Raw genomic sequence first — 18,644 nt, 5'->3', positions numbered from 1 at the left:
TCTTATCCTTTTGTAGGGGGAGCCTCACAGGTAGGGGTCCCTGATTGGGGCATTAGCGGGGCCAAAGCCGCTGAAGGCCCAGATTTGAGATAGAAAAAAAGATCACTGGAGCCCTGGATCCGGTCGGGCCTGCAGTCAGGCGGGTGCTGCAGCGTTTCCAGGGCCAGGTCCCCTCCCCGCTTTTGTTTCCTTGAGCTCATTTGAGCGTGTATTGGCTTCTGGGCTTCCTAGCCCAAGGAGTCCTCATCCACACGGAGCCGGATCAGAATCCGGAACTCGGGAACCTGGATCACTCCCCTTCCTGGCTGCGCAGTCCTGGCCTGGGCCCGTGGCCTGTTTCCCTGCTGTGAAAAGAACCCGGAGAGCGCGGGCATTGGGAGCACGAGGGGCCTCCGGGCAGCATGGCGGGGCACCGGGCCGACCCCGCCTCGATGTCGGCCCCGAGCCCTCAGAGCCCGCTGTCCCCGCGTCTGCCCGTGTGGGACAGAGAGACAGGGTCAGACCGGGGAGGGGCCGCCCCTGCCCGGCAGGAGTCCACAGAGGGGCCGCAGCACTTGCCACCCGGGCAGCAGCGGGGCCGCCCGAGCCAGGCCTCTGGACGACCCCTGGTCGGAAGGGGAGTGGCTCGGGCTTGCTTCTGAGGGTCCTGGCCAGCGGAAGGAGGGGTCAGAGACGGGCAGGGAGATGCGGTCCCGGTCCCGGTGAGGACAGCGGCCGGCTCTTCCCGTGACCTGGAGGGCCCTGTCGGAAGCAGCTTGAGGACCCGGAGTTCCCCAGAGTCTCCTACCAGACTTGGTCTCCACCCGCCCCTCACGCCACAGTAGAGGGAATGGTGCGTTCGGCAGGCGGCAGCATGTGAGTATCCATGAGGCCTCACGCCTAGGTGACACTGGCAGTGTCCACTTGTAGCACATAGGTAATAATCATGTCAGCAGTCTGCGTGTGTAACACCTGTAAGTACAGGTGCGGGTGGCACAAACATGGGTGATGCAGATACACCCAGGCAGCGCCACACACAGCACCATGCAGGTCATACGGGAAGGAATCCGCAGACTCCTCCCACGAGCAGCGCACATACGGGAGCATGCGGGAATGTTTTAATACACAGAGCAGCAGGTGCAGGTAACAGGAGGTGGTACACACAGGCTGTTTACAGGCAAATGCACAGAAGTAGCCTACAGCAGAACGCACACACACGACATACCAGGTAAAATACGAGACTCACGTGGCAGCACAAATGACCACCAGCAAACAGGTGACAGGCACAAGTGACAAAAGATGGTGACACACTCAGGTAACATGAAGGCACCATGGACACAGGAAATACAGACAGTGCACTCCAGCAGCCTGCACGGTCATAACAACACACCTGAGCAGCCTGCATGGTTGTAATAACACACGCGAGCAACCCATTCACTCCGCGGGTGAGTGAATGTGTAGGTTGCATGTAGATGGCATGCAGTTAATACACACATAATTCATGGAACAGCCCTTACAGAAATGCAGCCAGCTGGTACACACACAGAGATAACACGCACACAAGATCCACACTCAGCATCAAGGGAGCATATGATCAGGAAACATGCAGGTAACATACTGGAGCATAAGTGTAGCACACAGGTCACATACGCAGAGATAACCTCCAGATAGCAGCACATGAGAAACACAGATAACACACTCACTGGGAACACAGTAGCACATAGATCACTGGGAAGGAGCACATGTGTCACACGCAGGTGACACGCAGAAGCTTACACATGTAGGACCTACACAGGCAACAGGCATTGGCAGCCCATAACTCACAACCCTGGACAATTCATATGGGGACCAGACAGGTAAGGCACAGGTTACTCACACAAGTAACATACCACCCATAGGATGCACATCCATAGATACACGGGCAGCACACAGGTAACACACACATGGCTGATTCTGACCCCAGGCTCAGAGGTAAGATTGGAGAAGGTCCAGATATGGACCCAGTATTACTTCTATCCTGAATGCCAGATGCTCTGGGAAATGCAACCTGTTTGGAAACTAGGGCCCGGTGGAGAAGGATAGTTGGCCTGACCTCCTTGCTTGGTCCTAAGAAAGAGATGGCTGTGTTAGTGCATTAGGCTGACCCCTCCTTGCTACAGCACATCACAATTCTAACTCATTATCTTAAGATCATCCACAGAAAAGAACATCACGATATTTAAATAAGGTAACTCACAGGAGTTCATTTCCTTTTTCAGCATCACTGGTGCAGTAAATACTTTGCAGTGAAGCCTTCATTTTTTAGGTTTTAAAAAAAGAGCTTATGCAGACACTACTTTTTGACTTGCTTCATAAATCTTCCCGGTTGTGTCCTACTGCCAAGGTCTGTCTAAGCACCCCTCCCCTTATTGGAAGTGGGTTTTTACTGGGATGTTAAAACTGCTGGGCTGAGACTGGAGAGACCCCCTCAGATCCTAGGAGGCCTCCAGCAACTCTGGGAATCACAGTGGAGCTGGTGTTAGGTGACACTTGAGTTTACTGCACCCATTGTTAATACCTCAGAGAAAGGGGAGGCCAAGGACCTTTGGGAATTTTATAATAAAACAGTGGAAAGTGATGCTGCACCTGGACATTCCATCCTGAGAGCAGTTTCAAATCCTTACCCTTCAAGAGACTTGGGCATACTCTGTTACAGCACTCATAAGTCCCCCAGCACTTGCCAAGGTGGGCCGAGGGAGGAAGCTGTACCTGGGAGGTGGTGTTATCCACCAGGTCCCCTAGGGGAACCCCTACCAGGATGGGGTGAGGATGCAGTTTCACAGATGTTTGCCTGTGAGGCAGCTGTGATCTAAGCTTACTTTCGTCTCTTCTTCCTATGGCATGCACAAGGCGTCAGAACAGGGCAAAAGTCTCAAGTTCAGGTGGAAATACATTAAATTTCAAAATGTTTCTGTCTTTTCACATTTGGCCTGATGGAGATACATACGGAGGTTTTGGCATGTGTATGTAGGCATTTACTAGTTATGTAACCCTGACCAAGTTCTTTATCTATAAAATAGGGATAATTAGACTTACCTCCTCACATGACTGTAAGGATAAATGAGTAAATATAGGATCCTCATCCTTTCATTGAACCCATTCTAACTGAATTGGCCAGAATCCAGGTCTGCTGCAAAACCTGGTCCTGCAGGAACTATGACTTGTCCCTGGCAGAGATTGTGTCCTTTGGGCCCAGCACAGCCTTGGACTCAGGTTACTTGGGAAATTAAAGGCCCTTCTGCAAACTCCCTGTCACAACTCAGCTGTGATAGGACTGGCACCCCTCACCCTTTGCACCCAGACTCCAGATGCTCCCATTGATGTCCACCATGGGATGGACTTGGGAGCTGGACATTTTTATTACAGCATCTCTGCCCAAACTTACCCCAAGCTCCCCTCCCAGTATGTCACCTGTCCCCAGTGCACACAGTGGAGCATAGAGAAGGGAGGCTCTGTGTGAATTAAAAATGCATCAAGGCTCTCAAAAGACATCAAACTCAAATTCAGTTTTCAAGAACAAAATGCATTTCATGGTACAGCATTGCAATTACTTTGCATTATAAACACCCAGACCCTTTCAGAGCTGTCTCCATCTCCTCATTTCTTATGCATCTTAACGCAGCATGATACCCACCTTAGTTGTATTTAAAAGCTCATAATGCACAAATGTATTTAAAAGGAAAAAGGACACAGATTCTCTGAGGATAATTACGTGATTGATAATAGCTCATTTTCTAAGTCTCATGTTATGTAAAACTCACCCCATATGTCCACCAGAGACCTTGATGGAGCTTTGCCACATGTCATTCAGCATGGATTTTCTGATTTTCTACCATGAGCCAGTCTCTGTGTGTTACTGATGGCATAAAACTTTGCAAGACAGAGCCCCTGCCTTCAAGGAGGTTTCAGTCTAGAGAGGAACACAAAGAAGGACTGAGAAATCCTACCAACAAAGTTAAACTAATAGTCATTAAAAGGAAAAATACAGGAGTATGAGAACATAAAGCAGAGAGATTCAGGAGAGAAGTCCTGAGGAAGCAACATTTGAGCTGAGATTTTTGAACCAGGCAGCTGAGTGAGATTACAAAGCCTGGCGTTTCCCTGAAGGTCACACAGATTGTCAGTGGTGAAAACAGTGCCCGTGGATATTCAGATCTGACAGTCTGTCTCCCAAGACTGTGCCCAACCACCTTACTGGCATAGCTTACAGCCTCCCTCGCCTTTGGGAAAGGGAGAGGGTAGACTCCTTATCCTTAGTGCCACCTATCGGCCCTTAAGAGCTGTGATCAAATCCCTCATGATGCCCCAGTTAAGAGCTCTGCAGGGGACATAGACATGTTTGGAAAAGTTACCACCTGAGAAAGACCATGGCTCATCAGGAAACCAGAAGTTTCCCCAGAAACGCTATCCTGATGCTTTTGTCTCAGTGAGTTTGGAGACACAAACCTAAGGACCATTACATTGCCCCAAATTATTCTCTGCCTCTTCCGAATAGAATCCCTTTCTCACCTGCTACACACTCCACTCCTGCATGAGGAATCTTGAGAGGAGTAAGGGCTCAGTCCCAGTCATGTGCATTCTGCTGCCGTGGGGATCACACTGACTTTGACAGTGTTGTCGGAAAGAATGTGACAAATAGTGGTGATCGATAACCCAACCTCCAGGGAAGGGGAACACATAGCCCTGAGATCACACCCCACATGGGCAATAGGCCTGTATGTTTATGTGGCCACTGGGTGATCACCCAGCTCTCCAGGTTCACCCTCTCTCGTGCATGTAGAAGCTTGTCTTAGTCCATCCATTTTGTACTGCTAAAACAGAATACCACAGACTGGGTAATTTATAAAGAACAGAAATTTACTTCTGATAGTTCTAAAGGCTGGAAAGTCCAAGATCAAGGTACTGGCATCTGGCAAGGTCCTTCTTGCTGCATCATAACTTGGCAGAAGGCATCACATGGTGGAAGGACAAAGAGAGGGTAAGAGAGAGAGCAAAAGGGGACCAAACTCCCCCTTTTATAATGAACCCATTCCTGCAATAATGGCATTATCACTCACTTATCAGGGCCTAATCACCTCTCACTACACCCCACCTTTCAGCACTGTTGCTTTTGGGATTAAGTTTCCAACATGCTTTTTGGGGGACACATTCAAACCACAGCAGAGCCATTGACTCTTGTCCCCTTTGTAGGACCATCCAAGAGCTTAGGTTGAACATATCAGGAATCCTACCCCCAGCTGGAAGGCATCTGTGGAGAATATTTTTACGTATTTAACCTTTGACAATCATAGTGCCCATCAAGTATGTCCCCTACAGGGGAGGGCACAAGACCCCAGGATCCCCCATCAGAATTTCTGACCAGGGGTTTCATACCAGAGCCATGGGCCTCTCTGCAATGGTGTTGGCTGGGTAGTCCAGGAAATGCCAAGTTCTGTAGGTTGATTCTCACAGAAAAAAAAAAAAAAAACGGGTCTGAGAGTCACATTGACATAGAGAAGAGGAAGGAAGAAGGCTTGGTGAGTATGTAGGTCCCTCCCCATTGAGGCCCCGTGGCTTAAAGGCACCCCTGCCTCCAACAAGTTTTGGTGAAGTGTGCAGTAAAGTTCGTGTGTTGGGAATCCCCAAGACCACCCTCAGGTTTAATAATTCATTAGAAGGACTCATAGGACTCAGAAAAGATGTTATACTCTGAGTTATGATGTATTTTCATGAAAGGATACAGATAAAATCAGCAAAAAGGAAAAGTGCATAGGTCAGAGTCCAAGAGAAGCCAGGTTCAAACTTCCAGGTGTCTTGTACCAGTTAAGTCAGATGGAGAGCACTTAATTCTCCCAGCAACAGTGTGTGACAACACACATGAAGTACTGCCACCCTGGGAAGCTCCCCCAAGCCTTGGTGTGTAGAGCTTTTGCTGACAAGGCCCAGTGCAAAATGAAAATGCAGGGCCCCTCATTCAAAAATGAATGAAAAAAAATGCATTTTCTTCAAAAATGAATAATTGTTAGTAACAACACAGCATTAAACCAAGCATGGATCTCTCCAAAATGCAGGGCCCTGAGTGTATGCCCATGAAGCTGGCCCTGCCCTCATGAACACAGCAGTTTAGGAGTGGATGTTGTTGGAAAGAGCATGTGCAAAGGCCCCGAGGCAGGAGCCTGCCTGGAGGGTGGGGAACTCTGCATTCAAACAGTGTGTGCAGAGCAGAATAAATGCAGAGAGAAAGAGAGAGCTGAGGCGAAGAGAAAATGGGAACCTCACCACATGGCCCTGTAGGCCATTCCCAGGAGGCAGGCTCCACCATGAGAGGCAGGCCAGCTGCTGGAGTATTGGGAGGAGAGGGGTACCATGGGCCTAGCTAGCAGGACCCCACTTTACCAAGGCATGATTTATTTTCAGTAAAATTCACCTATTTGAATGTACCTTTCATGAACTGCAGGCACTGTAGACAGTCCCCATTCCCATGTGCTCTCCCACCTGCAGACCAGTTGCTCCCTCACACACTCCCCCTCTCCAGAGTGCAGTGAGTGTCAACTCCTTAGGGAAGCCCATGCTGACCTCCTCTGATCAGGTCAAATTGCACCACAGGTTCCCACAGCACCACGAATCTCTCCTCATAGCTGTCTCAGCTTCCTTCACATGAGTGTTTGTGGCTATTGAATTCAAGTCCATCTCTCACTAAACTGTGAGCAGCACAAGAGCAGGGGCTATGTCTGTCTTGAGTCACCATAGAGGCCCCATCACTTGAATGAACATGGCCCAGAGTGGTTGTGCAAAATAGAATTACTGAATGAGTGAATCAGTGACAACCTATAAAACTGGAAGATAGTAAAACCATTTGACACCCAATGCTGGCTAAGCTGTGGGAAGACGGGCATTGCCACTCCCTACTGTGCAGTGCTCACTGGTCTCTTCTTTCTGGAGTGTCAGTGACAGTTCACATTAGATATGATAAAGTTTCTTTGGCCCACTGATCCAGTTTCCAGAATGTATCCACAATACCTGATGTATACAAAGATATATCTCTGAGTATGTTATGTACTTATAAAGGCAGTTATACTCCATAGATACCTATAAAGGTGAAAATACCCATTTCCAATTACATGGCCATGGTTAAAGAGGGACTCAGGCATCCATAAGATGAGATGCTATTCATTACCACATCAACATGACTCAGTCAGCCTCCTGGGAGAGCCCAGGGTCTGGGTGTGCCCTTCAAGGCTCCCCAGGTGACTCTGAAGTTCAACCAGAGGACAAATCATGCTAGAGAAGAAACATCAATGCCATTAAAAATAATGTTAGACTGTATTGTTACATTGTATTGTTAAGAAAAAAGCCCAATATTTTCTAACCTTTAACCCCATCTCCCCATTTCCCCCACCCCCAGCACCTGGTAACTACCATTATACTCTCAGCTTCTATGGGTTTGACTTTTTTTGATTCCACATGTAAGTGAGATCATGTGGTATTTGTCTTTCTGTGTTTGGCTTATTTCACTTAACATAATGTTCTCCAGGTTCATCCATGTTGTCACAAATGGCAGGACTTCCTTCTTTTTAAGGCTGTATAATATTCTAATGTGTGTGTGTCTAGATAGAGAGACAGGGGTAGAGATATTTTGTATTTATCCACTCATCCTTTGAAGGACATTCATGTTGTTTCCGTATCTTGGCTATCGTGACCAATGCTGCAATGAACATGGGAGTGCAGATCTCTCTCTTCAAGATCCAGATTTCATTTCCCTTGGATATATATACTCAGAAGTGGGATTGCTGGAGCATATGGTAGTTGTGTTTTTAATTTTGGAGGGAACTTCTCTGGCGACTTCAGTTAACAATTTCTGTATTGTATATTTGAAATTTGCTAAGAGGTAGATCTTAAGTATTCTCACCAAATGAAGGGATGGAGGGAGGAAGGGAAGGGAGGAGGGAAGGAAAGAGAAAGGGAAAGAAGAGAAAGGAAAGAAAGAAAGAGGAGGGAGAAAGAAGGGAAGACATAGTAACTATGTGAGGTGATGGATATGTTAACTACCTTCATTGTGGTGATCATTTCACAAGGTAGACAAAACATCAAGTTGCATACCTTAAATATACATAATTCCTGTTTCTCAATTATACTTCATTAAATCTGAAGAAGACAGTTATAGTATGAATTCATTTTCATGAAGACAATGCACAAATGTGTAAGTGTATACACAAGCTCTCACATGCACAGAACCTGAAAAGCTATGAAATATTTGCCACAGTTTTCTCAGTGGCATAATTATAGATGGTTCTTTTCCTTCCTTTTGGTTATCAATAATTGATAAATTTTCCATAATAAAATTGCTTCTAAGCTTCCAAACATAGTTGTTGGCACATGGATACTGCAGAATGGATATGTAAGATATTTTTAGTACTAATAATACTATCACAAGAGGAAAAATCCCAAAACTCATGATTTTATAGACTGATATAAATGATTGAGAGTTGGAAATGAATAGAAGTAAATATGTATACCCGGAGTCTTAAACCACTAAATTTTTTTCTAGTAGTTGCTCAAGAAAATGCTCTTTAAAAATTAATGAATGCACACCAATAAATAGATGATTTCCTGGGATAAGCCCAAAACTTGATTCACTGTTCAAAAAAAAAGTGATGAGTAGAAGTGTTTCACTCAGGAAGCAGCAGAAATCTCTAAGCAATCAGGGGAGACTTCACGAGAACAAGTGGAAGGTCTGAGGGTTCATCATGAGAACCAGCTGATTTCCAGGCTGGTTCCTTGCAGGGCTGTCCTAAGAGAGGACACTGAGAATTATTGGGCCAAAGAGAAACCAAGTTGACAGTTCCTCCAAGCCTGGCCCTCCAGCCCAGCACTGCAGCTTCCCTATCTGCGTTCGAGAGTCTGTGCAGGAGCCAAAGAGAGGACGGGAGGAGGTGTGGGAGAGTGATCCCTTCTGATTGTGGACAGACATGCTGTCTTGAAGAGTGCTTAGCATCCTCAGGTATAATCAGGGTTCCTGCACCGCAGCCTCCAATTTCTAATCAACCTTCAGAAGACAGAAGGAAAGCCAATCTCAAAACCCAGCAAAATGACTGATAAAGCCTACTTCACAGACTCAGAGGAGCATGAATGGAAACTATTAACTCACCCTCTGGATCTTCCCCAGGCCTCTGATATCACAGTGGTGCTACAGTCTCCTGCTAAGGAATGAAACTCACAGGGGCAGCCAGGTGAGGAAAAGTAATACATTAACTGTCACTTGCAGCTGAAGAGTAATGGGGCAGCCTCCAGGACTCACCACATTGCAGAGCCCTCGCTCTCTGCCAGGAACATCCATGTTAGATTCTTCTTTGCTGATTGCTTTTCTCTGAAGGCTGTTGTTGCAGGTGGGGCTGGACAGAAAGTGTCCTAGGTGGGGAATGTGAGACGCCTGGGCTGGGACCCCAGAACGCAGGTGAGTTCTAAGCCCCTGCTACTCCAGGTGTAGCAGTAGGACCTACAGCACAGAATCCTCTGGGAGCCTGTAAGAAATGCAGAATCCCAGGCCCCTGCCCAGACCTAGGAATCAGCAACTGCCATTTAACTAGTGCTCTAAGGAATGTGGGGCTGAGCCATAGCCAGGAGGGAAGCTACTTTCTCCAGTAGCAGCACCACACAGAGGGTCAGGAAATGCACGTGCTATGGCCATGTTGGTTAAGGTGAGATCAGCCGTAAGCCACTGAAAACCACCAACACAGGAGCTTAAACAAGACAGGAGTATACTTCTCTCTCACAAAACACTATAGAGAAGTATAGTCCAGACCTGGTGTCATCATTCATCTCCATAAGGGAGGGGGAATCTTCCATCTTGCTTCCCACACGTCCTCAATATTTGACCCTCCTCACGTTCCATGATGGCTGCTTGAGTTCCAGCCTCCGCACTGCACTCCATCAGTCTGGGACAGGGAGACCACCATCCTTATCTGACTCTACTCTCCCACCTTCTCCAGTCACCTCCACACTTGGGCGCAGCTTCACACAAAGCCCGGCAGCCGTGGCCTGCATCCTGAGACGAGCCCTGGGAAACCCTAAGTAATTCTCCCGTGGAGAACGGCAGGAGGATCTTTGTGCCCTGTGTCCCCCACCCCACATGGAAAGAGCCTGAGCGGCATCCATCTACAGGACCCACCAGGGAGGAAGGAGAAAGTCACTTCACTTAGGAAACATCTCTCAAAACCCAGGAGATCTGCAGGACAGGGAGTAGAATGGAGGGAAGGTGCTGTTTGCAATCTCACTGACAATCACAGCTTGTTAACCTAATAGAAGCAGAGGAGTCTCCAGAATATGTGAGCAGGCTGGGCAGCAGGCATCAGTCTGGCCATTATCTCACTCATCTAGACAGACTCCATTAGACCATTGCTCACTCTTTCTTTTTTTTGAGACGAAGTCTTGCTCTGTCGCCGAGGCTGAAGTGCAGTGTCACTATCTTGGCTCACTGAAACCTCTGCCTTCTGGGTTCAAGCAGTTTTCCTACCTCAGCCTCCCAAGTAGCTGGGATTAAAGGTGCACACCACCGCATCGAGCTAATTTTTTTTTATTTTCAGTAGAGATGGGGTTTCACCATGTTGACCAGGCTGGTCTCAAACTCCTCACCTTGTGATCCGCCCACCTCGGCCTCCCAAAATGCTGGGATTACAGGCATGAACCACAATACCCGGCCTCCATTGCTCTTCCTTGATTAAATCTTCTCTAATGATGTCTGTCCAGGGAGGGAGAGAATAACCATATCTGCTGGAGGAGATGTGAGGGTGGCAGGTGGTGCCCCTTCCAGACCCGCCCACACAGCCCCTCATTCTCCCTCAGCCCTAAGTCAGGAGCAACCAGTGCATGGGCCTTCCTGCCGTGGGGGGACATCCAGGAGGCCCCCGGATGTGAACAAGAAACACTGCCCTGCTGGCTGAAGGGAATGAAGGAATTGTTCTTGTCCAGCAGTGGCCCTAAGGGGGTTTCCAGGGCTGATCCATAAAGAATCAGGAACCTCAGCTCACTCCAACTCTGGAGCCATTCTTAGAAGTTAGCCATAGCCTGACTAGATCTCCTATATCACATGATAGTTCTTGACTTCCTGGGTGGACACCACGGCATCTGGGGGAGAGACAGGGAAGAGGCCCTTATACTGTCATGGGATCCTCGGAGTGTCACTTCACCAGCCAGAAACCCCTGTGGCTGGCAGCACCTTCTGCCTGAGTATTGTTCACGCCCACTGGGCTCATTATGTCCACTCAGCCCAGCAGGCTGCGCTCAGCTCACACTACTAGCCCAGATCCCACACCTGCCAAGGGCGAGCCAACGTAGAGCAGCAAGGGGTGTGTGAGCGAGCAAGTGTGGTGTCTGGCCACTGTGTACAACCAGGCACACAAGCTGCTGCGGTGGGGTGGGCAGCTCCAGGTGCCAGTACAGGTGCCAGCTCCATGTGAGGCAGCAGCTGGACCAGATGTACCACATGTGGCTTCCATTGCAGGCACCTGTGTCTGGACAAGGAATGTGGTGGTGTCCAGAAACTTGGAGACACCAGGAACTTCAGGGCCCCAAAGAGGGTGTCACAGCCTTGGCTTGGGGAGCTCCTAGGTCTGGGCTCTCCGAAGGGCTACAGCTCTTCTCTCCTCATCCCGTACAACATGGCAAGTGGGGGAGGGGGCATGTTTCAGCCCTGTTTGTGTTACAGCTCTCAGTTCCACCAATCAGCAGAACTGAGTTCTTGTCCTGCGTCCAGGAAGCATGAGGTACTCAGACAACTGGAGGGTCAGCAAGGCAGAGATGAGCTTCATTGAATAACAGAACAGCTCTCAGGAGACCTGAAACGGGTAGCTGCTTTCTGCAGGCAGGTCGTCCCAAGTGTCCAGCTCTCAGTAAACAGGAGAGCCACAGTAGGTAGCTCCTTTCTGCAGGCAGGTCGTCCCAATGACTATACAGCTCTCAGTGGAGAGGAGACCCACAATTGGTAGATCCTCTCTGAAGCTGGTAGTCCCAACATCTGTGTGAGTCTGACTGAGTAGGGGGTTTTTATGGGTTCAGAAGGGAGGAAGTGTGTGCTGCCATGGGCAGGCCCAGAAAAAGCACCATAAGCTCTCACTCCAGGCCATGGACTCCACCCAGAACTGGCAGCCTGGACCTCATGCTTCAGGCCACTTCCATCGTTTTTCCAGAGTTCAGTCCAAGTTCCAGGGAGCTTCTGTAGCACCAAAGTATCAATAAATGGAATCGGATCCCCACTTCTGTAGCTGAGAGCCTGCACACTGCTCATTCGTCTCAGTATTCTCCAAGTCCCCAGAAACACAATAAAGGGGGAAGAGGATGGGGGAAGAGAACATTTCGAAGGTAGTTAAAGTGCACCATGGTGACATGCCAGGAGAGAGCTGGCAGCCAGAGGATGGGAACTGTAGCTTGTTCCTGCCATGGTGCCAGCAGGCAGCCTGTCTTCCAGGGTGAAGTATTCACCAAAGCCTCACCCCACCTCGGAGGGTGGTCCCTCCTCCCAGCTCCCTCAGGTCTTTTTATCTACACTAAGGGGGAAATGCTATCACTGGAGTAACACTTGTGAGGGTTACCACCCTAGACACAAACCCACTAAAAGGCTGAGATTTATTGTAAGATGATAGAACATTTCTTCTACCACACATATTACCCCCATGACAACAAGAATATAGAACAACAGGAACTAACTACAACTGGAAGAGATGCAAGATGCAGACTCTATGAGGATGAGTGTACAGGAAAAGTCCAAAGTCAAGAATAAAGACAAAAGGAAGGACACGAGGAATTTGAAGCCTCTGGCACCTACAGCTACAGCAAACATTAAATAGCCCAACTCCTAACCAGGTAACATAAGTCTTCATATTAAAGTCCTTGTTACCTCAGTTCCTAATACCCAGTACAAAACATTCAGCTTTTAACAACAATAACAACAAAAATTGCAAGACTACAAATGACAAGAAAAAAACCAAGCATTAGAACTAGGTTCACATATGACTAAATATTGAAATTATCAGACAGGGAATTTAAAATAACTATGATTAATATGTTAAGAGCTATAATAGAAAACGTATACAATGTGCAAGAACAGATGGCTAATGTAAGCAGAGCTGTAAAGACTAAGAAAAAAATCAAAATGAAATACTAGAAATAAAAAGCCCTTTAACAGAAACAAAGAATGCCTTTGATAGGCTCATCAGTAGACTAAATGCCATTGAGAAAACAATCAGTGAGCTTGAAGACAGGGTCATAGAAATTTCCCAGACATAAATGCAAAGAGAAAAAAGATTGGAACAAATAACACCCAAGTCTGTGAGGCAACTGTAAAAAAAAAAAAAGTAACAAATGTGTAATTGGAGCATCAGAAAAAGAAATTAGAGGAAAGGGTCAAAAGAAACATCTGAAATAATAGTAACTGAGAACTTTCCAAAATTAACAACAGATACTAAACCACAGATCCAGAAAGCTCAGAGAATACAAAGCAGGATAAATACAAAGAAAATCTTGATGTTTCATATTAAAATTGTGGAAAGCAAAGACATAAAATCTTGGTCAGAGGAAAAAACGCCTTACTTATAGATGAGCAAGAATAAGAATTACAGCAGATTTCTTGTCATGAACCATACAGGCAAAAAAGACAGTAGAGTGAAATACTCAAGTTATTGAAAGAAAAAAATCACCAATGTAAAATTAACATAATACCCAGCAAAATGATTCTATAAAGGTGAATGAGGCTGGATGTGGTGGCTCATGCCTGTAATCCCACACTTTGGAAGGCCGAGGCAGGTGGATAACTTGAGCTTAGGAGTTAGAGACCAGCCTGGGCAACATAGTGAGACCCCATCTCATAAAATTAAATTAAATTAAATTAAATTAGTGAAGGAGAATAAGCACTATTTCAGACAAAACTTGAGGGAATTAGCCAGCAGAACTTCCCCGTAAAAAAAATGTATGAAGAATTTCTGTAGAGAGAAGGAAAATGATACAATCAGGATATAAACTTAGATCTACATAAAGAATGGAAGAGCATCAGAGAAAAGTAAATGGAGGTGAAAGAAAATATATATATATATTTTTTGCTCTTGATTGATCTAAAAATAGCTGTTTAAACTTGTTATAGCATCGATGTATTAGATAATTATACCACATAGACAAGTGAGCTGGATGATCACAGGGCATGGGGCCAGAGGGAATTGAGATACAATGTTATAAGATACCTGTATACCTGTGGTATACTCTTATTTGAAGATGGATTTAGATTAAAATCTATATTTCAATCTCTAGGGCAATCACTAAAAATAAAATAAAAACTAGTTAAAAATAGACATTGGGCATGGTACCTTATGCCTGTAATCCCAGCACTTTGGGATGCTGAGGTAGGAGAATCACTTGAGTCCAGGAATTTGAGACCAGCCTGGTCAACAGAGCGAGACCTCATCCCACAAAAAAAAAAGAGTTAAAACTTGCCAGGTGCAGTGGTGCATACCTGTAGTCCCAGCTACTTGAGATGCTGAGGTGGGAGGACTGCTTGATCCCAGGAGGTTGAGACTGCAGTGAGCTGTGATCATGCCATTGCACTCCATCCTAGGTGACAGATAGAGACCCTGTCTCTAAAAATTAATTAATTAAAAGTATATACATTGAAATCAAAAAGTAAGTCTAAATTCTACCAAACATTTAAATAAGAAATTATTCCAATTCTAAAAGTCAAAATAGATGGAGACATATTCCATATTCATGGATGGGAAGACTCAACATTGTTAAGAAATGAATTGTTCAAGATTGACTTATGGATTAATTGAAATCCCAATCAGCATCTCAGCAAGGTATTTTGTAGATACTGACAAACTGATTCTAAAATTTATGTGGAAAGACAAAAGGCCTAGAATAGCCAATATAATTCTGAGGAAGAACACAGTATGGTGACTCATACTTCTTGATTTGAACAATTACCATAAAGCTAAATAATCAAGACAATGTGGTACTGGAAGGGAAACAAATAGACACGTATGCCAATGGAATAGAATGGAGAACCCAGAACTATAACCATACAAGTATAGTCCACTGATCTTTGATGAAGGAGCAAAGGCAAGTCAATAGTGAGAGGAGAGACCTTCGAACAAATGAGGCTAGTACAACTGAATGTCCATTAAGATATCCATAGGCAGAAAGAGCGTGTCTTGACTTCAGCTTTACACCTTATGCAAAAGTTATTTTTTAAAGGATTCTATATTTAAATTTAAAACTGAAACTGTAGCCCTTTTAGAAGAAAATCTTTTGGATCTAGGTTTTGCTGAAGAGTTCCTAGACATGATACCAAAAGTACAACTGACAAAAGACAAAATTGATAAATTGAACTTTATTAAAATAAAACTTCTCTTTGGCAATTTCTCAAAGATGTCAAAGCAAAATTACCATTTGAACCAAGCAATCCCTTATTGGGTATATACTCAAAGGAATATAAATTGTTCTACCATAAAGACATGTGCACATGTATGTTCATCACAGGACTGTTTGCAATAGCAAAGACATGGAATCAACCTAAATGCTCATCAATGGTAGACTGGATAAAGAAAATGTGATAGATATACAACATAGAATCTTACACAGCCATAAAAAAAGAGTGAGATCATGTCCTCTGCAGCAACATGGATGGAGCTGGAGGCTGTCATCCCAAGTGAACTAACAGGAACAGAAAGCCAAATACCATATGTTCCCACTTATAAGTGGGAGTTAGACATTGAGCACACATGGACACAAAGAAGAGAACAACAGACACTGGGGGGCCTACTTGAGAGTGGAGGGAGGGAGATGGATGAAGATTGAAAAATTACCTTACTGGGTACTATGCTTAATACTCTGTACATCAAACCCCTGTGACATGCAATTTACCTGTAACAAACCTGCACATGTATCCCTGAACCTAAAATAAAAGTTAAAAACATAAATAAATAAAACTTTTTCTCTGTGAAACACTCTGTTAAGAGAATGAGAAGGCAAGCCACGGACTAGAGGAAAATAATTGCAAAACACATATCTAATAGAGGAAGTTCTCTCTCTCTCTCTCTCTCTCTCTCTCTCTCTCTCTCTCTCTCTCACTCTCACACACACACACACACACACAATGGTATGTCAGAGGGGCACAAGATCCAAGATCCAACTGAGACAGCTCTCAATGGCCAAAGCTGGAATAATTTGAGCAATAAAATCATTAAAGTAGTATTGGATAATAATCCATCAAGTAAGTATCCATGAGTCTATACTGATATCAGTGGCTGAATTAATAAATGGGGAAGAATAGACATCTCCCATGCAGAAGAATTCAAAATAATTTCTGCAAAGCGTCCTTCCTTGAGGAGGTAGAACATAACTCCACATTCCTTTAGTGTGGGCTATGCACAGTGGCTTCCTTCCAAACAGAATGGAATGGGGAGACAGGGAGGGAATAATTTCCCATCGGAGAAACCGGACAAACACTACCTCAGCTCAGTGATTAAGGTCATCATCAACATATAAGTCATATGTCAACATACAAGTCAACATATAAGTCATGTTGATAGCATGTACATACCCTTGACATGATGCGATGAGAATGACACTTTACCTCTATGGTCTTCCTCCCCAAAACCCGTAACCCAAGTCAGGCATGAGAAAAACATCAGATCCATCCCAACTGAAGCACATTCTACAACATACCTGATCATTAATCCTTAAAACTGTCAAGGTCATAAAAAAAAAGAGAGACTTAGAAACTGTCATGGCCAGGAAGAACCTAAGGAGACGTGGCTACTAAGTGTAATGTGGCATCTGAAATAGTATCCTACAAGGGAGAAAGAATACAAGGGAACACCTGGAGAAATTGGAATAAAGTACTACTTTAGGTGATACAGCATTAATACTGGTTCATTATCTGTAACAAATGTGCCATATTAACATAAGATGTTAATAATAGAGAAAACTAGGTGTGGGTTACATGGAGACCTTCTGTATTATTTTCACAATTTTTCTATAAACCTAAAATGTTCTAAAATGTTTATGTTTTTAAATAAGACAAGGAGAACGGAACACAGGAATTCAATCTGTGGACAGTAGGAATTCTTTATGAAGACAAAACCATCAGGTCAATAATGGGATCGATATGCAGCCAAGTCTCACCTTTTGATTTACACAGCGCTGATTTTAATTGCTTATGCTGGAGGGCCCTGACTTTCGCTAATAAAAATGACTGGTTGAACTCTCTCTCCTTCCCATGAGAGGAACTGCATGATAAATATTCACCAGTTAAAAAATACACAAGGTCAATCTACAGTTATGACTGCAATGAAACTTTTAACTGAACTTCTTATTAATTACAGCATGGTCTACATTTGGAAAGACAGGCACCTAGATGCAGGAGACACATTGTTTATTCAAACTGTAGACAATGCTTAGGGCAGATATTGATGAGCAGATAACTTGTTTAAAAAAACAGCTCTGCATGGCCCACCACAGGCTGGGAACCACGGATCAGTACCCTGGAGGTCTGCCATAGAGTTCTTTCCACTCAACCCACAATCTAGTCCCATCCTTATATTCCAGAAAGTCTAATTAATAGCCACCCTAGCCATGGGAAAATCCATTGAGATTCAGGAAAACAATCCTGATCTCCAGAGTAAACTCATGAATAAGAAAAAAATATAATGATGCTGCAAAAGATTTGCAACGCAAACACATCATAAAAAGAAGAAAATGTTCTTCTTGGAAAAGATTTTCAAGTGAAGCAAGTAAAATTCACAGCATGGCTGTTTTCTTTTATCAATGAGATAAAAGAACACACTGCATCACATCAAGAAGAAGCCATCTGGATAAAATGTGCTGTGCAGCAGAATGAAAACCACAGTAGACTAAATAAAACCTTTGTTGAAAGCAGGAAATGGAGAACTGACTCCGAAAAAAATACAAGTTTGGTAAGTAACTATTATTTTATAAAATATATCCAAAATATCAAGAAAATGTAAAAGTAAAATAAAAAGAGATGATGATAAACACAAAGGACACAGCACAGATTCCCAACTCGTGAACAACGGGAGTCCCTAACGGAGATGAATGCACATCTCAAATATGCCATCAGAGCTGCAACTTAGAAAGGATAGCGTAAAAGGCCTGGGATTTGAAAGAGTGGCATGTCTATGTTCTACTAAAAACTGAAGAATGAAAACAATATCAATACATAATCTGGTTAAAAATTAAATTGTAAGGGAAAGAACCTTGAAATTTTCCAAAGGGATCAGATGAGGGTAAGTTGACTTTCACATAAAATTATATTATTAACTTCTGAATTTCTCTTCTTCATTAAAGAATCATACCTAGGCTGGGCACAGTGGCTCACGCCTGTAATCTCAACACTTTGGGAGGCCAAGGTGGGTGATCACAAGGTCAGGAGATCGAGATCATCCTGGCTAACACGGTGAAACCCCGTCTCTACTAAAAATACAAAAAAATTAGCCAGGTGTGGTGGCGTGCGCCTGTAGTCCCAGCTACTTGGAAGGCTAAGGCAGGAGGATGGTGTGAACCCGGGAGGCAGAGCTTGCAGTGAGCTGAGATGCACCACTGCACTCCAGCCTGGGTGACAGAGCGAGACTCCGTCTCAAAAAAAA

The sequence above is a fragment of the Mandrillus leucophaeus genome, unplaced genomic scaffold (assembly GCF_000951045.1).
Source record: "Mandrillus leucophaeus isolate KB7577 unplaced genomic scaffold, Mleu.le_1.0 Scaffold232, whole genome shotgun sequence".
NCBI classification, from domain to species: Eukaryota; Metazoa; Chordata; class Mammalia; order Primates; family Cercopithecidae; genus Mandrillus; species Mandrillus leucophaeus.
Note: the sequence above shows the minus strand (reverse complement) of the source record.